Here is a 21,426-nt window from a genome sequence, read left to right as displayed (position 1 = left end):
TAGTGTAGAAACAAGTATTTTACTTATTTCTAGTTATAGCATTGCTACAACAGATTTTGAATTTCACACAGCGAGTACCGATCATACTGGGTCATTCCATACCAAGTGACCGAACCACTTGTAATCGACTTACACCGATTTTTATCAAATTTTGTGGATTTGTTTATCTACCAATTACATGTAAAAATCCAAATTTATTTGATGATTGGACAACCCCTCGGCAAATGCGAGCACCCCCCGTTTTTGACGATTTGTAAAAACCATATTTTTGAACGACTCATATCTCGGACAGTTTTAAAGCTACAAATAACTTCTTTTTATGCATTTTTATGCATTTCTTCAAACTTTTTGACAAAAATATCGATTTTCAGTAGAAGTGTTGCCATCTGTATTGTTTTTGCGTTTTAAATATAAAATTGTATTTTTCTGCCAATGAGTATATTTTTATTTGAAAATCAACACCAGCATCGTGTTCTCCAGAGAATTTTGCATAAGAAACACTCGAAACCCCAAGGTATTATGAGCCGTTCTCGAGTTATAGAGTTTTGAATGAAATATGATTCATATGGAACTTATCAATCACATAAGATTTTGTTATGCATACCTAACCTTTACCCTTTTTGCTAGAGTATTTTTATGGAATTGCCAAGAATTCAAAGATATTGTTTTCTTAGAAGAAATTGTAAAACATGTAACTTTGAAAAGAAAATAATGTACTTGGCAACGTATTCACTATATAGAAATAGCTTTTCTGTATTGTTGTAAAGCGTACTATTAAACTATTACTCCCATAGGTACTATAGTATTTCACCTGTTATGGAAAGATTTTTTTTTTAATTTTATGAATCATTAATTAATTTCAAAAGCTTTCGGCTCATATGCTGTTAAGCGTTACGGAGCCGAAATATTTTTTATGCTATTTTATTCTTACAAAATAACGTTAGATTAAGTAAACCGAAAGACTCGTGTTTTTTTTACCATTTCATTTATTTAGTAGGCTCAGTCGTGTGTGACACTTTGCGGAGCCGCTATTCTTAAGTATGATATTTTTACAATCAGTATCATCTTATCATTAACAGTTAGTAGGGAAGGGGACGAATGGTGCATTTCTCGTGTATTTTGAAAATAGTATTTTGACCATATGTTTCAAGCCCATAGTCCGAACCAATCAAATTCAAATAGGAAACAATGGGACAGGATTTCCCGTAAAATGCAACATGTTGTGAGCAAATCGGTTAAGGGCAAGTGCCTAAAAGTGGGTGAAGTTTTTCTGCGCACACACACAGATATCACCTTAATTTGTCGAGCTGAGTCGATTGGTATACAACACTATGGGTCCCCAGGCCTTCTATAAAAAGTTTGTTTTTGGAGCGAACATATAGCCTTTCAGTACGCTTAGTGTACGAGAAAGGGAAAAATAAAGTAGCTCATAAGGAAGAAGACTTTCACTATGTTATTGTGGAAAAATAGTGTATGAAAAAGGCAAATCATTATGTAAAAAAGATTACATAATAATTACAGATAAGATTACATACAGAAGGAGAGGGTAAGTGATTTGTGACTATTTGTGACAAGTGGGTGGTAAGAGGGTTGAAAATGGCAAAGAACGTTGGATGCTATTTTCAAACGAATTTTGTAATTATACACAAGGCAGAAGAAAAGCTTAATGTCAATACTAGTCGACCAGAGGAGAATTATCCACGAAAAGTTTTTGTCTTACTACCACGGCAATTAAACCCACACTTCACAGCACGCAAATGAGATTTGACGACAGCCATGAGATCTCAGTCACTCACCAAGGAATCGAAAATTGTCAACTGTGTATGTATATTATCAAAATATGAAAATAGTAGGGGAGGAGGTTCGGTTGTGGGCACCGTTCGGTTAGGGGCACCCCTATGTATCTTTTGACAGATAAGAGATGCTGTCATTCTGACAACATCATTTGTTTGCTGTAGCATGATGTTTTGTGCTCAATATCAAACCGGATAGGCATCTCTACTTTGAACTAGAAACAAATAAATTTTTCGTACAAGAAAAACAACACGAAAGTTTTTTTGGCCTTTTTCAAAGTGTCATAAATTAAAGGATTTAATTCAAAAAGTGAGTTCTAATGCGTATTTACACAGTAAATTTAATCTATTTTGAGGCCCAATGTCGATTGCCATCAAAATTTTAGCGCGAATTTTTTTCTTCTCGTTCTAAAAAGGCTTGCGAAATTCGGTTGTGGGCAACTTTATTGGTTCGGTTATGGGCACCCTCATTTTATTGATAAATCATTCAATATCGTTTTACTTGTCCCTTAACTTATTTTTAATAACGTTTTAAGGCAGTTTTTCTAATTAGTTTGACATAATTGTTCGAAATAATGAGTTTATTTAATATTTTTGTTCTTTGGGCATGTCTAGTCATTATACACACACTTTTTGGAACAAAGCGTTGACCGATTTGCTTGCAACAAGTTGCATTCGACAGGGAATGCTTTCCCATTGTTTCCTATTGAAAATTGGTCAGATCGGACTATGGGATCAAAATTTATGGCCAAAATATTATTTTTTGAAATGAACGAGAAAGGCACTATTGCCGCTAGGGTGAATAATCAGGATTTTTTTGACTGTGATGCATACCAATGAAACGTAAATCAATGAAAAATTAAAACCCATTTACCTAAAGTGCTATTTTAGACCTTTCTTATGTGATTTTTTCAACATCCTCCTTAATGCACCGAGGGAGGCATAATCACTGCTAGGTGAATTGATTTGAGTTTTTAGCGTCTCCTGGCTTTTTAGAATGAATAAACTATTCCTTGTCTTTAAATCTGGGTGGTTTTTATTCATGCTTCTTAATTTTTAGCTAAGTTTTCAAGGGTGCCCACAACCGAACCACGAAATGAAAATGTCCAAAAATGACAAATTTCCTAAATTGTCAATATTTTTTTCTAAATCGATGAAATCATATTAATTTCTTTGCTAGTAGTAAGGTTATAAGTTTAGCTTTCGATTGCTTTGCAAATGTCGACATAAGATTAACCAGGGCCAAAGTTATGGACCTAACACAAATGGTGCCCACAACCGAACCTCCTCCCCTAGACCAAAAACAAAAATCATAAAAATGGTCTTCTTTGAGATCATGATTTTATTTTCTGTATTTTGAAATTAAATGGATAATATTTGCTATTCAATTTTTTTGTATTTATTGCACTCCTAGAGAATTCAGATTTTCTTAAACCATGTGACATATTGCGTTAAAGGTTGACCTCAAGGATGCCGAAAACTTTGCAGATGAAAGATCCTTGCTGAAACGACGACCAAAATTGTTTATTCTGCCAGCACTGCCAAACTACGTGTACCAATCATTCAACTGAGCGTTATTTCAAAAATTTCAATCTTTTAGGGATGAGGAACAAATTGTAGTTATTCGGATTAATTTTTAAAGGAAAATTACGGGAAGAGAAATGATTTTGCCGTCTAACGACCACAGTTCGCCAGATAGTGCTGGCAGAAACATTGATTTTTTGCATATGATTTCAATAATCAATCTTCGAAGCGTTGTAGTATTTCCAGCAATGCTTATTCTTCAGCAAACTCTTTCGGCATCTTTCAGACTATATGGTAATGTATTAAGGGAGATGATTGAATTAACGATAAAATAAAGCCTCTAGGAGCAAAAATGCAAAACAAAATCCATACTTATCTTCATATAAATTCCAATCGCGATGCGGAAAGTGGGGGAGCAACCAATCGAGCAGTGTATGTGTGTATGTGTCAATGCGAATGTGTGTGTATGTTCGGAAATTAGTAAAAATATTCAATGTTCATAATGAAAAAAGGACTTTTCATTTTTAAAATCCTGTATCTCAAGATCGGAACATAATACCTCGGGGTTTCAAGCGTTTCCAATGTAAAAACGACCAAAGAACACGTTGGTGAGGTCATTTTTTAAATCAAAATATACTCATTGGGTGAAAAATGCATTTTTCGAACAAAAACTTAAAAATTGTTCATTTGGCAACACTGCACATCAACAAAATATTTTTTTATAAATTCTTTGAAAAATCTTCTTTCGAATGGTTACCTTAGGTTGATTATAGACCTCACAGTTCCAGAGATATTAACAAATCAAAATGATGGGTTTCATACATTTGTCTGAAAAGGGGGATGGTCGTATTAATCGTGGGGAGGTTCAATCACTACGAAATTTGGGATTTTGGGGTATAACCCATACATAAACAATTGGTCAAAATTTCATTTAATTCTAAAAAAGTCGATTGCACGTTTGCATTTTTTCTCGGTCACTTCATATGGAATGACCCTACTACATTAACACCCAAAAGGCCAAGCTCTTTGAGAAAGCGATTTTTGATTTTGAAAAAATCATAACTTTTTTATTTTTCGTTCAATCTTGATGAAATTTTGACACAAGGTCCAATTTTTATTCTAGTTTTGGCTGCACATTGAGTTTTTCGGAATTTCTAAATGGTTCCGGAATTATTCCAGATTCCCTTGGGGTACCAGCAAACTGGTGTTTGGGGTATTTCGCCAGTTACTCAATTTTTCTCCATGGAACCCATATCAAACAGTATAAAACAATGTTGCCACACTAATAACGAGTCTCATAGCGATTTTTCCGAAAGTTAGTCTTTTATACGGACATCCCCAGGAAGCTTCCAGATGTCCCCAGGAACCTTTCGATTTTGCTCCGAAACATGTCGTGCGACGGCTCTTTCTTCACAATTTTTCATGATCATACTCGCTGTTGTTAGAAAAGTGGTCTATGGTCAGTTTGGCCACTCTTGTGACGCCCGGAATGCCCCCAGGGAACCTGTAAAGGGGACAATTGCGATTTTGCTCCGAAACATGTCGTGCGACGGCTCTTTCTTCACGATCTTTCATGAATATACTCGCTGTTGTTATAAAAGTGGTCATTGATCAGTTTGGCCACTCTTGTGACCCTCGGGATGCTCCCAGGGAACCTGTAAAGGGGACAATTTCGATTATGTTCCGAAACATGTCGTGCGACGTCTCTTTCTTCACAATTTTTTATGAATATACTCGCTATTGTTATAAAAGTGGTCTATGGTCAGTTTGGCTACTATTCTGACACCCGGAATGCCCTCAGGGAACCTGTAAAGAGGGCAATTTCGATTTTGCTCCGAAACATGTCGTGCGACGGCTATTTCTTCATAATTTTTTATGAATATACTCGCTGTTGTTATAAAAGTGGTCTATGGTCAGTTTGGCCACTGTTGTTACGCCCGGAATGCTCCCAGGGAACCTGGAAAGGGGACAATTGCGATTTTGCTCCTAAACATGTCGTGCGACGGCTCTTTCTTCACGATTTTTCATGAATATACTCGCTATTGTTATAAAAGTGGTCATTGATCAGTTTGGCCACTCTTGTGACCCTCAGGATGCCCCAGGGAACCTGTAAAGGGGACAATTGCGATTTTGCTCCGAAACATGTCGTGCGACGGCTCTTTCTTCACGATCTTTAATGAATATACTCGCTGTTGTTATAAAAGTGGTCTATGGTCAGTTTGGCTACTATTCTGTCACCCGGAATGCCCTCAGGGAACCTGTAAAGAGGGCAATTTCGATTTTGCTCCGAAACATGTCGTGCGACGGCTATTTCTTCATAATTTTTTATGAATATACTCGCTGTTGTTATAAAAGTGGTCTATGGTCAGTTTGGCCACTGTTGTGACGCCCGGAATGTCCCCAGGGAACCTGTAAAGGGGACAATTGCGATTTTGCTCCTAAACATGTCGTGCGACGGCTCTTTCTTCACGATTTTTCATGAATATACTCGCTATTGTTATAAAAGTGGTCTATTGTCAGTTTGGCCACTATTCTGACGCCCGGAATGCCCCAGCGAACCTGTAAAGGGGCAATTTCGATTTTGCTCGAAACATGTCGTGCGACGGCTATTTCTTCATAATTTTTCATGAATATACTCGCTGTTGTTATAAAAGTGGTCTATGGTCAGTTTGGCCACTCTTGTGACGCCCGGAATGTCACCAGGAACCTGTAAAGGAGACAATTTCGATTTTGCTCCGAAACATGTCGTGCGACGGCTCTTTCTTCACGATTTTCCATGAATAGGCTCACTGTTCTTATGAAAGTGGTATATGGTCAGTTTGGCCACTCTTGTGACCCTCGGGATGCCCTCAAGGAACCTGTAAAGGGGACAATTTCGATTTTGCTCCGAAACATGTCGTTCGATGGCTCTTTTTTCACGATTTTTCCATGAATATACTCGCTGCTCGTATAAAAGTGGTATATGGTCAGTTTGGACACTCTTGTGACACCCGGAATGCCCTCAGGGAACCTGTAAAGGGGACAATTTCGATTTTTCTCCGAAACATGTCGGGCGACGGCTCTTTCTTCACAATTTTTCATAAATATACTCGCTGTTGTTCGATGAGCTCTCCATTTTCACAACAGTTCAATCTCAATATCACTAGACAACTGGATTTGAAAATTTTATCGATACAAAGAAAAGTAAGATTTAAAATTCAGATAAAAACAAGCTCTTTTTTAGATCTATATACTGTCGCAACCTGCTTCTATTTGCAAAAAACTGTAAATGATGTATCACCGAATATCTTGTGTTTCATCGATGCCCACATAACATAATACAATGGGATTATAGAATTCCAAGAATTTTGACGATGCTAGTCATTGATTTTGATGCGGCACCAGTCAAAAGAGGAGCAAATAGAAACAGGCTTCGCTATTATTCACGCTTGACATCGAGAACATATATTAAAGCAAGTAGAACTACGGTATTCGTTAGAATGTTTAGAGTAAAATCAAAGCCAAATGCTGATTGTTTCATAGTTACAAGCGATGGTAGTTTTGAATAAGTAATGAAGCATTATGTCATTTCTTCCTTATATTCCGTATATTGTCTCTTACGATATCCTACTAGCCCTTCGCTACTTGCAGTAGCTTCGGAGTAATCTAAATGTACAAACATAGAAATAGTTTACTAGTTTTAACTAGTGATGCTGTCTTGAAGTCGGAGGAAAAGTAAACTTTTAACCAGGACTTACTGGAGAATCTGAGGAGCAGAATTATGATGTTTCAGTTATTCAAGAAAAAACAGAATAGTGTGAAAGTCAAGGAAAAAAAAAAAAAAAAGGAAAATAATGATGTCATTCATACATACATATTTTTTTCCCTTAACACGGTAATCACTTTGACGTAGTGTGTTACGGTTTACGATATATCGTATTTAGTCCTCACTACCAACAGCAGTCTCAGAAATAAAATATAATTATCCCGCATTTGTGCGCCCTCATGCAGCATAAAAAGATAAATCTTAAGAGCGGGAAATGTTTGACAACTATGTAACTGCAAAATATTTTTGGCTCTTGGGAATCTTTTCAAAATACCCCTTCACTTGAGAGCGAAAAAAAAAGAATCAATCAGCAGCACCCCGGTCTATAGTACATTTTTTGCAGTAGCGGACTTGACACGAGAAATTGTTTTTTCGCCATAGCACCTTTCGGCTCAGTTGATCATATGCTGACCGATTCTGTAATTTCGATCTTATGTTTTTATGCTCGAGGCTTAGTGAACAATAACTTGTAAAACATTACGGTGAAGTTCTGAGAAAAACCCTATTGTGATCCTGATCAGCATCGGCTCGAGATTCTAAGAAGCATCCACTCAGGATTATGCGCAGAATTCGTTCGAGATTCTAAACTAAATCCGTCAGGAATTCTAAACAGACTCTATTTCAGATTCTGGAACGAATTTGTTCGGGATTCAAAAATTCAAACAGAATCCAGTTCTAAAGAGAATCCGCTCGTAATTCTGAACATAATTTCGGTATTTGGAGACGAATTCTTTCGTAATTTTTTCAGAATTATGAACAGAGTCCGTTTAGGATTCAGTAAAGAATCTGTTTGAGATTCGGAACATAACTTGTTTGGAATTCTGATCCCAATCCGTTTGATATTCTGAATAGAATCCGTTGAAGGTTCCTAACAGAATATGTATGCAATTCTGGAAAACATCGAATGGTTTTCTGAACAGAATTTATTTAGGATTCTGAAAAGAATACGTTAGCGATTCTGAACAAAGTGGCCAAACTGACCAATGACCACTTTTATAACAATCGCGAGTCTGTTTATGAGAAATCGTGAAGAAAGAGCCTTCGCCCGACATGTTTCGGAGCAAAATCAAAATTGTTCCCTGTACAGGTTCCTGGGGTATTCCAGGTGTCACAAGAGTGTCCAAACTGACCATGTACCACTTTTATAACAACAGCCAGAATATTCATGAAAAATTGTGAAGAAAGATCCGTCGCACGACATGTTTCGGAGCAAAATCGAAATTGTCCCTTTACGGGTCCCTGAGGGCGTCCTGAGTTTCACAAGAGTGGCCAAACTGACCATATACCACTTTTATAACAACAGCGAGAATATTCATGAAAATTGTGAAGAAAGAACCATCGCACGACATGTTTCGGAGCAAAATCGAAATTGTCCCCTTTACGGGTCCCTTGAGGGCATCTCGAGTTTCACAAGAGTGGCCAAACTGACAATAGACCACTAAGAACAGTGAGCCTATTCTAGAAAATCGTGAAGAAAGAGCCGTCGCACGACATGTTTCGGAGCAAAATCGAAATTGTCCCCTTTACAGTTTCCTTGGAGACATTTCGGGTGTCACAAGAATGACCAAACTAACCAATGACCACTTTCATAAGAACAGCGAGCCTATTCATGTAAAATCGTAAAGAAAGGGCCGTCGCGTGACATGCTTCGGAGCAAAATCGAAATTGTCCCCTTTACATGTTCCTTGCCGATATTCCGGGTGTCACAAGAGTGGCCAAACTAACCATAGACCACTTTTATAACAACAGCGAGTATATTCATGAAAAATTGTGAAGAACGAGACGTCGCACGACATGTTTCGGAGCAAAATCGAAATTGTCCCTTTACAGGTTCCTTGGGGATATTCCGGTGTCACAAGAGTGGCCAAACTGACCATAGACCACTTTTATAACAACAGCGAGTATATTCATGAAAAATTATGAAGAAATAGCCGTCGTACTACATGTTTCGGAGCAAAATCGAAATTGTCCCTTTACAGGTTTCCTGTGGGCATTCCAGGCGTCACAAGAGTGGCCAAACTGACCATAGACCACTTTTATAACAATAGCGAGTATATTCATAAAAATTGTAAAGAAAGAGACGTCGCACGACATGTTTCGGAGCAAAATCGAAATTGTCCCCTTTACAGGTTCCCTGGGGGCATCCCGAGTGTCACAAGAGTGTCCAAACTGACCATGTACCACTTTAATAAGAACAGTGAGCCTATTCATGGAAAATCGTGAAGAAAGAGCCGTCGCACGACATGTTTCGGAGCAAAATCCAAATTGTCTCCTTTACAGGTTCCCTGGTGACATTCCGGGCGTCACAAGAGTGGCCAAACTGACCATAGACCACTTTTATAACAACAGCGAGTATATTCATGAAAAATTATGAAGAAATAGCCGTCGTACTACATGTTTCGGAGCAAAATCGAAATTGTCCCCTTTACAGGTTTCCTGTGGGCATTCCGGGCGTCACAAGAGTGGCCAAACTGACCATAGACCACTTTTATAACAATAGCGAGTATATTCATAAAAAAATGTAAAGAAAGAGACGTCGCACGACATGTTTCGGAGCAAAATCGAAATTGTCCCCTTTACAGGTTCCCTGGGGGCATCCCGAGTGTCACAAGAGTGTCCAAACTGACCATATACCACTTTCATAAGAACAGTGAGCCTATTCATGGAAAATCGTGAAGAAAGAGCCGTCGCACGACATGTTTCGGAGCAAAATCGAAATTGTCTCCTTTACAGGTTCCCTGGTGACATTCCGGGCGTCACAAGAGTGGCCAAACTGACCATAGACCACTTTTATAACAACAGCGAGTATATTCATGAAAAATTATGAAGAAATAGCCGTCGTACTACATGCTTCGGAGCAAAATCGAAATTGTCCCCTTTACAGGTTCCCTAGGGGCATTCCGGGCGTCACAAGAGTGGCCAAACTGACCATAGACTACTTTTATAACAATAGCGAGTATATTTATGAAAAATTGTGAAGAACGAGACGTCGCACGACATGTTTCGGAACATAATCGAAATTGTCCCCTTTACAGGTTCCCTGGGGCATCCTGAGTGTCACAAGAGTGGCCAAACTGATCAATGACCACTTTTATAACAACAGCGAGTATATTCATAAAAGATCGTGAAGAAAGAGCCGTCGCACGACATGTTTCGGAGCAAAATCGCAATTGTCCCCTTTACAGGTTCCCTGGGGGCATCCCGAGTGTCACAAGAGTGGCCAAACTGATCAATGACCACTTTTATAACAACAGCGAGTATATTCATAAAAGATCGTGAAGAAAGAGCCGTCGCACGACATGTTTCGGAACATAATCGAAATTGTCCCCTTTACAGGTTCCCTGGGGGCATCCCGAGTGTCACAAGAGTGGCCAAACTGATCAATGACCACTTTTATAACAACAGCGAGTATATTCATAAAAGATCGTGAAGAAAGAGCCGTCGCACGACATGTTTCGGAGCAAAATCGCAATTGTCCCCTTTACAGGTTCCCTGGGGGCATCCCGAGTGTCACAAGAGTGGCCAAACTGATCAATGACCACTTTTATAACAACAGCGAGTATATTCATAAAAGATCGTGAAGAAAGAGCCGTCGCACGACATGTTTCGGAGCAAAATCGCAATTGTCCCCTTTACAGGTTCCCTGGGGGCATTCCGGGCGTCACAAGAGTGGCCAAACTGACCATAGACCACTTTTATAGCAACAGCGAGTATATTCATGAAAAATTGTGAAGAAAGAGCCGTCGCACGACATGTTTCGGAGCAAAATCGAAATTGTCCCCTTTACAGGTTCCCTGGGGGCATTCCGGGCGTCACAAGAGTGGCCAAACTGACCATAGACCACTTTTATAGCAACAGCGAGTATATTCATGAAAAATTGTGAAGAAAGAGCCGTCGCACGACATGTTTCGGAGCAAAATCGAAATTGTCCCCTTTACAGGTTCCCTGGGGACATTTGGAAGCTTCCTGGGGATGTCCGTATGGAAGACTAACTGTCGGAAAAATCGCTATGAGACTCGTTATTAGTGTGGCAATATTGTTTTATACTGTTTGATATGGTTTCCATGGAGAAAAATTGAGTAACTGGCGAAATACCCCAAACACCAGTTTGCTGGTACCCCAAGGAAATCTGGAATAATTCCGGAACCATCCAGAAATTCCGAAAAACTCAATGTGCAGCCAAAACTAGAATAAAAATTGGACCTTGTGTCAAAATTTCATCAAGATTGAACGAAAAATAAAAAAGTTATGATTTTTTCAAAATCAAAAATCGCTTTCTCAAAGAGCTTGGCCTTTTGGGTGTTAAAGAAATCATAGAATAGGAAACGTTGGGCGGAAGAGATAACATACGGATCATGTACATATAGTCGATGAAAATATATGATTTAATTCATAAAATAGCAAAGCTTGTCTTCTGTAGGAAATAATACTCTTAAAGGTTATAATTCTCCAAAATATAGTTCATGGTCTTTTTCCAGAGGCGACTCAATTTACAACTAAAATTTTTAAATGAAAAAATCAAAAAGGGAACACGAAACTTTAAATTTTCGGTCGCCTATTATATGAATGCAAAGAGTATCAATAAAGGGTGCTCTGTTTTATTTTCTTAAGATTTGGAATGTGTGAAAAAAAATAAACACCAACTCTTAAGATTTTAAGTCAGGAAACCGAATATTTCCAGCAAACTATCCAAAGTAACAACGTGCTTTATACGGGTTTTTCTAACCTTTTAAATCTAAGTACAATTTTTGGATTAAATAGCTTCAGACAAAAATGCCTTTTTATAATGAATGATACAGTATTTAGAATAAAAAAAAAACAATAAAACTAAAACACTTAGGCACTTGATTGATTATTCAAATATATTTTGCGTGAATGAAACAAAAGCTTGACCTTGGAGGGAACCCACTGCCCAGTTTATGATGTGATCTTGTGCAAAAAAAAATTATCGCGGAACTGATTGACTTAAGAACAGAAAGCATGGTGAAGCAAACTTCTACCTGCTCTTCTCGGGCCACGGATGGTTTCGGAAGTATTTACATCGGTACGGAAACACCAATTCCCCGTTATGTCCAGAATGTGAGAATGCCGGAGCATGTGGTATTCGATTGTTCGCGGTTTGCAGAAAGTCGTAGAAAAATGCCTGTCATAAGGGCGGAATGTGTCACGAGGAAGACACATGGAATTCGTTAAGCAGAGTCGTGACGCAAAAATTGTCAGAGCAGCGTAGATGGAGGCAAGATCAGCGAATAAGTGCCAGTTCTGAGGAGTATTCAGCGCACTGTTCGGCTTCGGGTCGTCGAGGCGCCGATGGACCGGAGGTCTTCTGCCAACCGGAATCGTCGTACCGACATTGGCACTCGAACATCCAACCTGCTGAAGAAAAAAGAAGAAAAAGCGCTTCGGGTATGTAGGGCACCCGAAGACGAAGTCGGCGCAATGCGTGAAAGCGTACCCTGCGATAGCCGCCGGTAGTCGGGCAACACCAGTGCGGAAATTTCCTTCACCGGAACTGACGGATCACCCTCGACGCCAGGGGGAGTCAGGAGGATTCGAGTCAGGAAGTTTGGTGCATGACCGTCGAGGGATCGAGACTACGTTGCAGTGGAGCAGTGTCAAGTGCATGAGCACAACCCACCGCGCAAGAATTGCATTTGGCTGTTTCAACTTGGACCGACGGTGTCAGGCCATTTTGCCGAAGGTTTCAAAGTTTCAAAGTGCTCGCGTTTTTGGAGGCACACCACTCAACGGAAGCAACGCACAACTGTCATTTTTATTTTTTCACGCATGCTGCGACGCAGCAAAGCTAAATCAACAAAAACAGTTGTGCGCCACCTCCGTATGGAGTGGTGTGCCCCCGAAAGAACGAGCACTTTGAAACTTGGATTCCGTCAGACTGCCTTTCAAAAATCCGTCTTTTGTAATTACGACTTATGATATATCACGCTTTTTATAACATGTGTAGGAAGGTCAGCCTTTCGAGTTTCTGCCTTTTTTGATTTCGCCGTTCGTTAGGGTGCTAAGCACCTAAGTTAGTAACTGTTAGATTTATAAGCCAAGATACCATTATTTGCATTCGGGTTGTATGACATTCGCCAGAAAAAAGGCTTTTTGCCAGAATAAATTTGCAAGAATAGACCATTCCCTAGAAAGCCGGTAGCCAGTATGCACCATTCCACAGGAAGCTATTTGCCAGAATGCACCATTTCCCAGCATTGGTTATCTCCTATTTGCCATGCACGCGTTTGCCGAGTATGCGCAATAATTCATAACGCCATGTACTTTTGGCTTAACTGTGAACAGTGTCAAAAGGGAGGTTCATTTAGCATAAGGGACATTTTCCATAATTTTGCTTTGTTGTTGTTTTTAATTGTTTTATAGAGAGGAATATCACACCGCACCGGTCATAAATAGAATTGAAAAGACGTATTTTTTAGAAGAAAGCATACATAGGCCGGGTAAAGCCGCTTGCCCGAATTAAGGCAATGGCAGATGTGATCCTTTCTTCAAAAATAGAAGTTTGCGAGGATTAGGAACGGTGGACATGATCCCAACAAACATAGAAGACGAATAAAGCGCTAATATAGGCAAAAATAAACTTCTGCGGCTAAAAAACTAAAACTAACTTGCCCAGATTAAGGCAATAGTGGATGTGATCCCTTCTTAAAAAATAGGCACTTGCTCGGATTAAGGCAATGGTGGATGTGACCTCTTCTTTAAAAATAGGCTTTTGCCAGGATTGAAGCGATGGTGGATATGATTTCTTCTTAAAGAAGGCGCTTGCCCGGATTAAGGCAATGATGGATGAAATTAGTTTTTCAAAACAAGGGTCTTGCCCGGATTAATGCAATGGTGGATGTGATTCCTTCTTTAATAATATGCGTTTGCCAGGATTAAAATAATGGTGGATAAGATTCCTTCTTTGAAAGTATGCGCTTGCTTGGATTAGGAAATGGTGAAGGTAATTCATTCTTTGAAAGTAGGTGCTTGTCCGGATTAAGGCAATGGTGAATGTGCTACTCTTTTTTTAAACAGGCGTTTGCTGGAAATAGGTGGTAGGTGTTTGCCCGTGCTAATGTTTGAATATGGCAATTGTGGATATGATTCCTTCTTTAGAAGTAGATAATTTGCTTAGACCTGAAGATATAACTTCTTCCATGAAAGCATATAGCTGTCTAGTATGACAAAAAGTGATATTATCCAATTATAGATATGATTCCCTCCTTAGCCGTGCGGTAAGATGTGCGGGTACAAAGCAAGACCATGCTGAGGGTGGCTGGGTCCGATTCCCGGTGCCGGTCTAGACAATTTTCGGATTGGAAATCGTCTCGACTTCCCTGGGCATGAAAGTATCATCGTGTTAGTCTCATGATATACGAATACAGAAATTGTAACTTGGCCTAGAAACCTCACAGTTAATAACTGTGGAAGTGCTTAATGAACACTAAGCTGCGAGGCGGCAATGTCCCAGTGGGGGATGTAATGCCAATGAAGAAGAAGAAGAAGAAGATATGATTCAATTTTTGAAAGGAAGTCTGCGTTTGGAATGAGTCGTAGACATATGATATTCATTCGTAAACAGTTTGTTTGGTTTTAGACAAATATAAATGTACACGGTAAAACTGGAATACTCATTTTAGGGATACTTTTGAATCATTGTTGAGAATATTGACTATACGTCAAAATAAGCATACTTTTGAGTTACGGCGAAGGAGTATTTTTTATGCTTTTTGAACTAAGCAAACAAATTGAGAAATGCGTAAAAAGTAGTTCGTTGTGAGAAAAGAAAATTTTCATTCTACTGACATTGTCAAAGTTCGCGACAACGACTACGGAAATTTTTCGTGAATAAATGTAATGTAAGGTTATCTGATCTTTAAAATGAAACTTGTTGGCGAGGATATTTAGCAAAACTTGTAAGCATACTCAACAAATCAAATTTTTCTTCCCATTTTTTCGAAACTAAATGAATTCTACCTAATAGCACAGAGAACAGACGTTGAAGCTGCACTCGCCATGTTGTGATAACTTTTTACTGTTCATTTTGAATAACTTTGGAATGTCGCCGTTATCTCGTGCATAATCAGCGCTAGCGTCATCAAAAAATGCCACTGTGCGCTAGTGTCGTTATGCACGCAAGAGCATACCAGCGCCATCGTGTTGTCAAAATGAGATTGTGAGTCGCAATGTCGACGTCGATGGCGTTGAGGTTCGGTGTGTTTGTATACACATGTTTTGCAAGAAATTTTGTTTGAGCCTCCATGTCTGTTCTCTGTGCTAATAGATATTTCATGGATGTGAACGGAAATATCAAGCTGCACCCTGGTCATCAACCTATTCCTGACATTAGTGACATGAGCTGGAGTCGATACAGTGCCGTATATTGAAGCTTGGGAGACTCACTCGTGACGAGATTGTCCGGAAGAAGAAACGGCGTCGAACGCTAAAAAATCGTGGGTACGACGCAACTTGCCTGATCAAGCGGATCGAAGAAAAAAGAAGATAACAGGAGACTGAAAAGTCTGAAAGAGATAATGGTAAGCAAAATAATTGTTATTAATAGAATCGCATATTCAGTACTTGTTTTTTTATGTTCTAGATCGGCAAGGTCCAAGACGGATGGTCAAGGCCTAGGATGAATACAGCATGGATTCTACTTAATAATTATTTATTTCTATTTTTATTATGTGAACTATTATTTAATTATCTGATTTTATATGTGTGCTATTTTAGCTTTTAAGTGACAGTTTAAAAACAAGCTGTGCGTTGTAATTATTTAAAATCGCCGACAATAAAAAAATACCTTGAAATCGAAAAACTGTTCTTCAATAAGTGAAATTCATATGTATGAACTATATTCAACTCAAGGAGTAAAATGTATACATTTTTTAATTTTCGCCGGAGTAAAAAATATGCATTTTTTACTTTGGAAAAAGGAGTAAAAAGTATGCCTATTTTGACGTATGGGCAATATACTCATAAATGAGTAAACAAAATATACTCCTTTTAGGCGTAGTTCCACTTTTCAAGGATTATGCGTACTTTGTAGTCCAAAAAGAGTATATTCCGGTTACCGTGTATAGTTTGCTAAATAGTATCCATCTTTTTGAAAATTGTCTAATATGTTAAATAATCCCTTTTATCAAAATTAATTATACCGAAAAACCCTTCATTAGTAAATAATGTTGAATTACCTTCTTTCTATAATTCTTTTTCTATTATTTGGCCATCAATAATAATCGCAATTTCCAGTTTGACATTTTTTTGGGGAAAGGTCAGCGCCGTAGCGTGTGGTTGGCTGGGCTGGCCCCGCCAAGGGCGCTAGGCCTAAGGGGGCGCCAAAATCAAGAATTTCGCTATGGGAAATAGATCGTTTTATAGTGAGAAAGACATTTAAAAACAAACCGTCTAAAAAATATTCGGATAAATATGAAGCACACATAAAATGTTTATAAATTTGTTTTTACATCATACCGGCAAAGGGACTGGCCGACCATCGGCCGACATATTTGAGACTTTGATTTTATCGGCCTAACTAAATCCAGAGGTTCGTGGATTCACAACAAGAAAGTTCGGAAATTTTCTTGTCGGAATCACGCACTTTTGAATCTAGCTTTACTTTGTGAATTTGAATAGGTTTGAATGTTATAAAAAATATTGGAAATATCAAAAGGATTTCTAGGAATTTATGCGTATGCTTATCTAGTAATCTTTACATGCTACCGCTAAATTGGAACATATGTAGAGTAGATTATAGAGGCTTGTGAAGTTCATAAAGAAAATTTGTTGATTTTGAATCCTCCTGCCCACGCCTTTTGTTTTGAAACATCTGAAATTTTCATAAGCTTTGTCACGCTCCTCAGAAAAAACTCCCTCCCAACCTCTACAGAGGCGCCTTGTAGAGGTTTCGCCAAGGGCGCTGGAAGCCAACGCTACGGCTCTGGGAATGGTACATACATTCTGGTAAATGGTAAAAAATCTATTCTGGGGAATGTCTTTCTGGCATATGCTCCATTCTGGCAAACGGCTTTCTGGCAAAAATCATTCTGGCAAATGTCGTACAATCACCGTCATTAGGGTCTAGCTTTGTAGACGCGCATCTTACCGTTATAGTAGGTGTGATTTGATTGTGTTAGAGACACTTCTATATCGATGAATACCCAAAGCCTGGAAGATTCTATTAGATGCTACTGATCCAATTCAGACAACTATCACATATCTCATTCATTACTGCAAACGAAATAAATAAAACATTGTAGTATCCCATTCCAACATCATTTGTTCAACAGATTGGCAAAACCGCTCCTATTCTCGGAAGGAACTATCGGCCCCTAAGGGAAGTACCAGCACCGAATATCATCAGTCACGACACGACACATCGTTGACGATGACCTTTTCTTGTGAATCACGAACATATCGTGGGATTCGCACACCTTGTCTTACATCGAAACATAATGTATTCCTCAACACAGTCCCTAATTGAGGGTGATGTACACATTGTTGTGGGATTTTTTTACGACAGCGTGCAACATGATTTTTTCTCTCGATGTAGACTTGCGAATCGCTTTGGCAAAACACTCAGCTTCTGGTAATTAATTGAGCAATTTGTAGTGTTTCCCACTAACCAGCACCGAGGATTGCGTTATTTCACTGAACAGCACTGGCTATAATGAATGATTGAGAGGCCTCTTTGATGGGTAAAGAGCGCACATAGCTCTAGAAACAAGTGGTTCAAGCGATTCACGCGATTTCATTGATTACCGTCTCGAGATTGACAGGGTAGCAAATAGGTGAGTTAATTGATTCGCGAATAAGCAGGTGGAACGAAACATCGTATTTTATTTGTTCATTTCAACGGGTATGATAGCTTGGATGAGGGTTTAAATTTTCACTTTGACATGAGTTTTTTTTACTGATGTTGCTGATTAATAAAATAAAGCGTTAAACCACTTTCCAACTTATGACTATGATTTATGTTTTATTAAACAATAATTAGTCACAATTTGAATAATAATTAAATTAAATTTTGCAAACAATCGTTCAACGAATAATTGTGGTTGTAAATATCGCTAATAAATGTTCAACACCAACAAATCATCAAACGCCCATAAAAGCAATGATTTGTCGGTACCAAAAATTATGATTTCATTTCATTTACCCATAATAAATTAAATATGGACCATAAAAAATATTCCTAACAACACCTACCATTAACGAATTCCCAAAACAAATAATTTACCGATGATATCAAGACATAATCGTTGCTTACAAATTTCTCGCATCCATACAATTACCGTGAACCCGGAGGCACCCGATTGCGTCTGGAGATCATCAATTAATTTGATGCTGCGTGAAAGATTTTCTTTTCGCTTTGCCTCTCGATGTCCGGTCGGACGATCACTTCCTTTAATAAAATCCACAGGTAATTGGTACATATCGAAATCGAAGGTGAATTTGCGTTCGATGTCTCCATACTTCGGAAATCACCCGAAAAAGGGTATTTAGATGTCCGACCAAACGATTTCCGCCGTGCTGGTGAAGAAGATATGGTTCGATCGATATCGCAGTGCATACAGGAAGCTCAGACGTCTTAAAATTATACCAAAAACGTCTTCTATTTATAGTTTACCTTTCCAAATAAAAGAGAGACTATTCTTTTGTCATATTAGTTCCCCGACATTTAGAACCAAGCGGCCTTTGTCAAGAACTATCAGAATGTATTTCGTAGACTATCGACTGCGCTATTGATATCTGGGGTAAAATGTCTTAACTTATTAGTTATTCAATATCGAGCTGTAATGAAAAGATTCCTTCATTTTCACTTAAATTGAACGATTAACGATTATTACCCATAGCCAGATCGTAAGCAGTAAGTCCCGGGCACATTTTTTTCATACCTATTACTTTTCAATGATGATAACGGGCTATGTCTATTGATGATGATGACACCACGCTTGCCACTTCAACTCAACTTGTTCAATCAACTAAGATAAGCAAACAACCATGCGTTCGCTATCATTTCTTATACGATTAATTCATTTTACACCACCATTCGGACGTTTTGCCCCAAAACCATTCATCAAACATATTTTAAATGCATTAGAAAGTCACAAAAGTCTTGTAATTTTGAAATGTAGTTTAGTAAATCCTACATATGCACGTTGAAATGGTTCGGTATTCTTTTTTATATTGGGAAAAACTTCGAAGCTTAATGGGGTGCATATTGGGTTGTTCTCCCCTACTGAACTCTTCTTAACTCGACATTTTTCCTTAGTCGATGAAATTCAAAGTCCCTTGAAACTAGCATACTGCGTTCCTTCCGTGAGTCGATATCTCCCTTAGTCGATATTCTCTAAGTCGAAGTAATTTTCCAAAGCATTTTTACCTCGCTAACTCGATATTGTCTGAAACAGTTACATGCACAATATAGTATGAAGTTAGAAGTGAAAAGTGATAAGCGAGAAGAGATAAATGAGCAGTGAGAAGTGAGATATAAGAAGTTAGAAGTGAGAAATGAGTAGTGACAGATGAGAAATGAGAAGTGAGAAGTAAGAAGCTAGATGTGAGAAAATCGAAATGTGAAGTGAGTAGTTAGAAATGAAAAGTGAGAAGTGAAAAGTAAGAAATGAAAAGTTAGAAGCGGAAAGTGATAAGTGAGAAATGAAAAGACAGAAATGAGATATGAGAAAGTATAAGTGAGAAGTGAACAGTAAAAAATGAGAAGTAAGAAATACGAAGATAGAATTGAGATGTGTGAAGTGAAAAGTGGGAAATGAATAGTGAGAAGTGAGAATTTAAAGGTGATAAATTCTAAGTAAGAAGCAAGAAGCGTGTAGTGGGTAGTGTGAAATGAGAAGTGAGTAAATTCTAGTAGAGATAAGTGAAAAGTAGAAGCGAAATGTTAAAGGTAATAATGGTAATAATGAGAAGTCATAAGTGAGATATAAAAAATTATAAGTGAGAAGCAAGAAGTTAAAAGTGAAAAATGAAATGAATAGTGAGACGTGCGAAGTGAGCAGTAAATAACTAAGAAGGAGGTGAGAAGAGAAAAGTAAGCAGTAAGTAGTAAAAAAGTAAGAAACGAGATTCTTTCTCTTTTCTTCATTTTTTCTTCTTCCTTTTTGTGTCTTCCTTCAATCTATCACATCTAATTTCTCAATTCTATTCACGTGTTACTGCACACATCTCATTGCTCACTTTCCACTATACACGTGTTACTATACACATCTCACTACTTAATACTTCCTTCATTTTCGCAGTACTCACTTCTCACTACTCTGTACTCATTTCGAACATCTCATTTCCCACTTCTCAGTTCACCATTCACTTCGAACATCTCACTTCACTTATAACAAGGACAGACCTGTGGTATTTGTACCATGGTACAAGGCAACAAGAAAATAATTTTAAGGCTATCTTTAATGAATACAATAATTAGTATGGCATTCATTTAAAGATTAATGTACCATGGTACAAGTACCACCAGTGCAGTGTGTCATTGGTATTAATTATTAGTATATCTATTCGGCCAAATATAAAGGAGTTCCCTATTTCGATACCTCCCTAAATCGATGATCCCTGCAATATCGATTAAGGGAGAGTTCACTGTAGTACCCTCATTGCGTGCTGCAATAGAATATTGAGCGTTTTTACGTATTTTAGCATATGGTGAGGGGTGACAGTGTAGAAGCGGAGTCATACTTCTATAAAAAGCTGCATGAATCCGCGAGCAGGCCCTACCAAAAGCGACTACTCCAGTCAAAGTGTGGGGTGAGAACCTCATCGACTGCTCGAAGAACTAACAGAGACAACGACATTTCGGTTTTTTAAACGCATTATTGCCTTCTCCATTTCTGGAAACTCGATAGGGGAAGTGTACCGGTTTTGGCCACCTTAGTGCTTAATTTGGCCAACCCTAAAAAATGCATATTTTCCAAAAACAATATCGATCAGTTTCAACAGCGAAGAACGATAAGGGATAAATCTCCGGTTAGAGCTAATAAAACCCTAAAAAATTGCTTTACTTTTGGAGATATGAGAGAAACTGGTCAAATTAGGAAAATGGCCAAAACATGGTACAGCGGAACACAATCCGCTCGCAACTAACTATTTTGTAGATGAAGGACGATTTCATCATTTCGATAGATGAAAGCACCTGCGTATAATAATTGCAGTATGGATAACACTGAATTGATTAGATTTAGGCCAAATAGCTGAAGGCCACTCTATTCGGCTTGATCACATGAAGAGCTTGAGCGATGGACTATTTTAGCGAATTTCCTAACGCATTGAGAAGGGACGCAA

General features: G+C 38.4%; 1 protein-coding gene and 1 long non-coding RNA gene across 2 annotated transcripts in view; one reads left to right on the top strand and one right to left on the bottom strand.

Moving 5' to 3' along the window:
* The window catches only part of LOC134205228 (uncharacterized), a 157,223-nt gene that overhangs the window by 48,983 nt on the left and 86,814 nt on the right, over positions 1–21,426 (bottom strand). The window lies entirely within an intron of this gene.
* Positions 14,876–15,856, top strand: LOC134207241 (uncharacterized). The gene is made up of 3 exons (XR_009978362.1): positions 14,876–15,038; positions 15,407–15,659; positions 15,722–15,856. It is a non-coding gene; the product is annotated as an uncharacterized LOC134207241 (long non-coding RNA).

The sequence above is a fragment of the Armigeres subalbatus genome, chromosome 1 (assembly GCF_024139115.2).
Source record: "Armigeres subalbatus isolate Guangzhou_Male chromosome 1, GZ_Asu_2, whole genome shotgun sequence".
In the NCBI taxonomy this organism is placed as follows: Eukaryota; Metazoa; Arthropoda; class Insecta; order Diptera; family Culicidae; genus Armigeres; species Armigeres subalbatus.
This window is presented reverse-complemented; position numbering and strand designations above follow the sequence as displayed.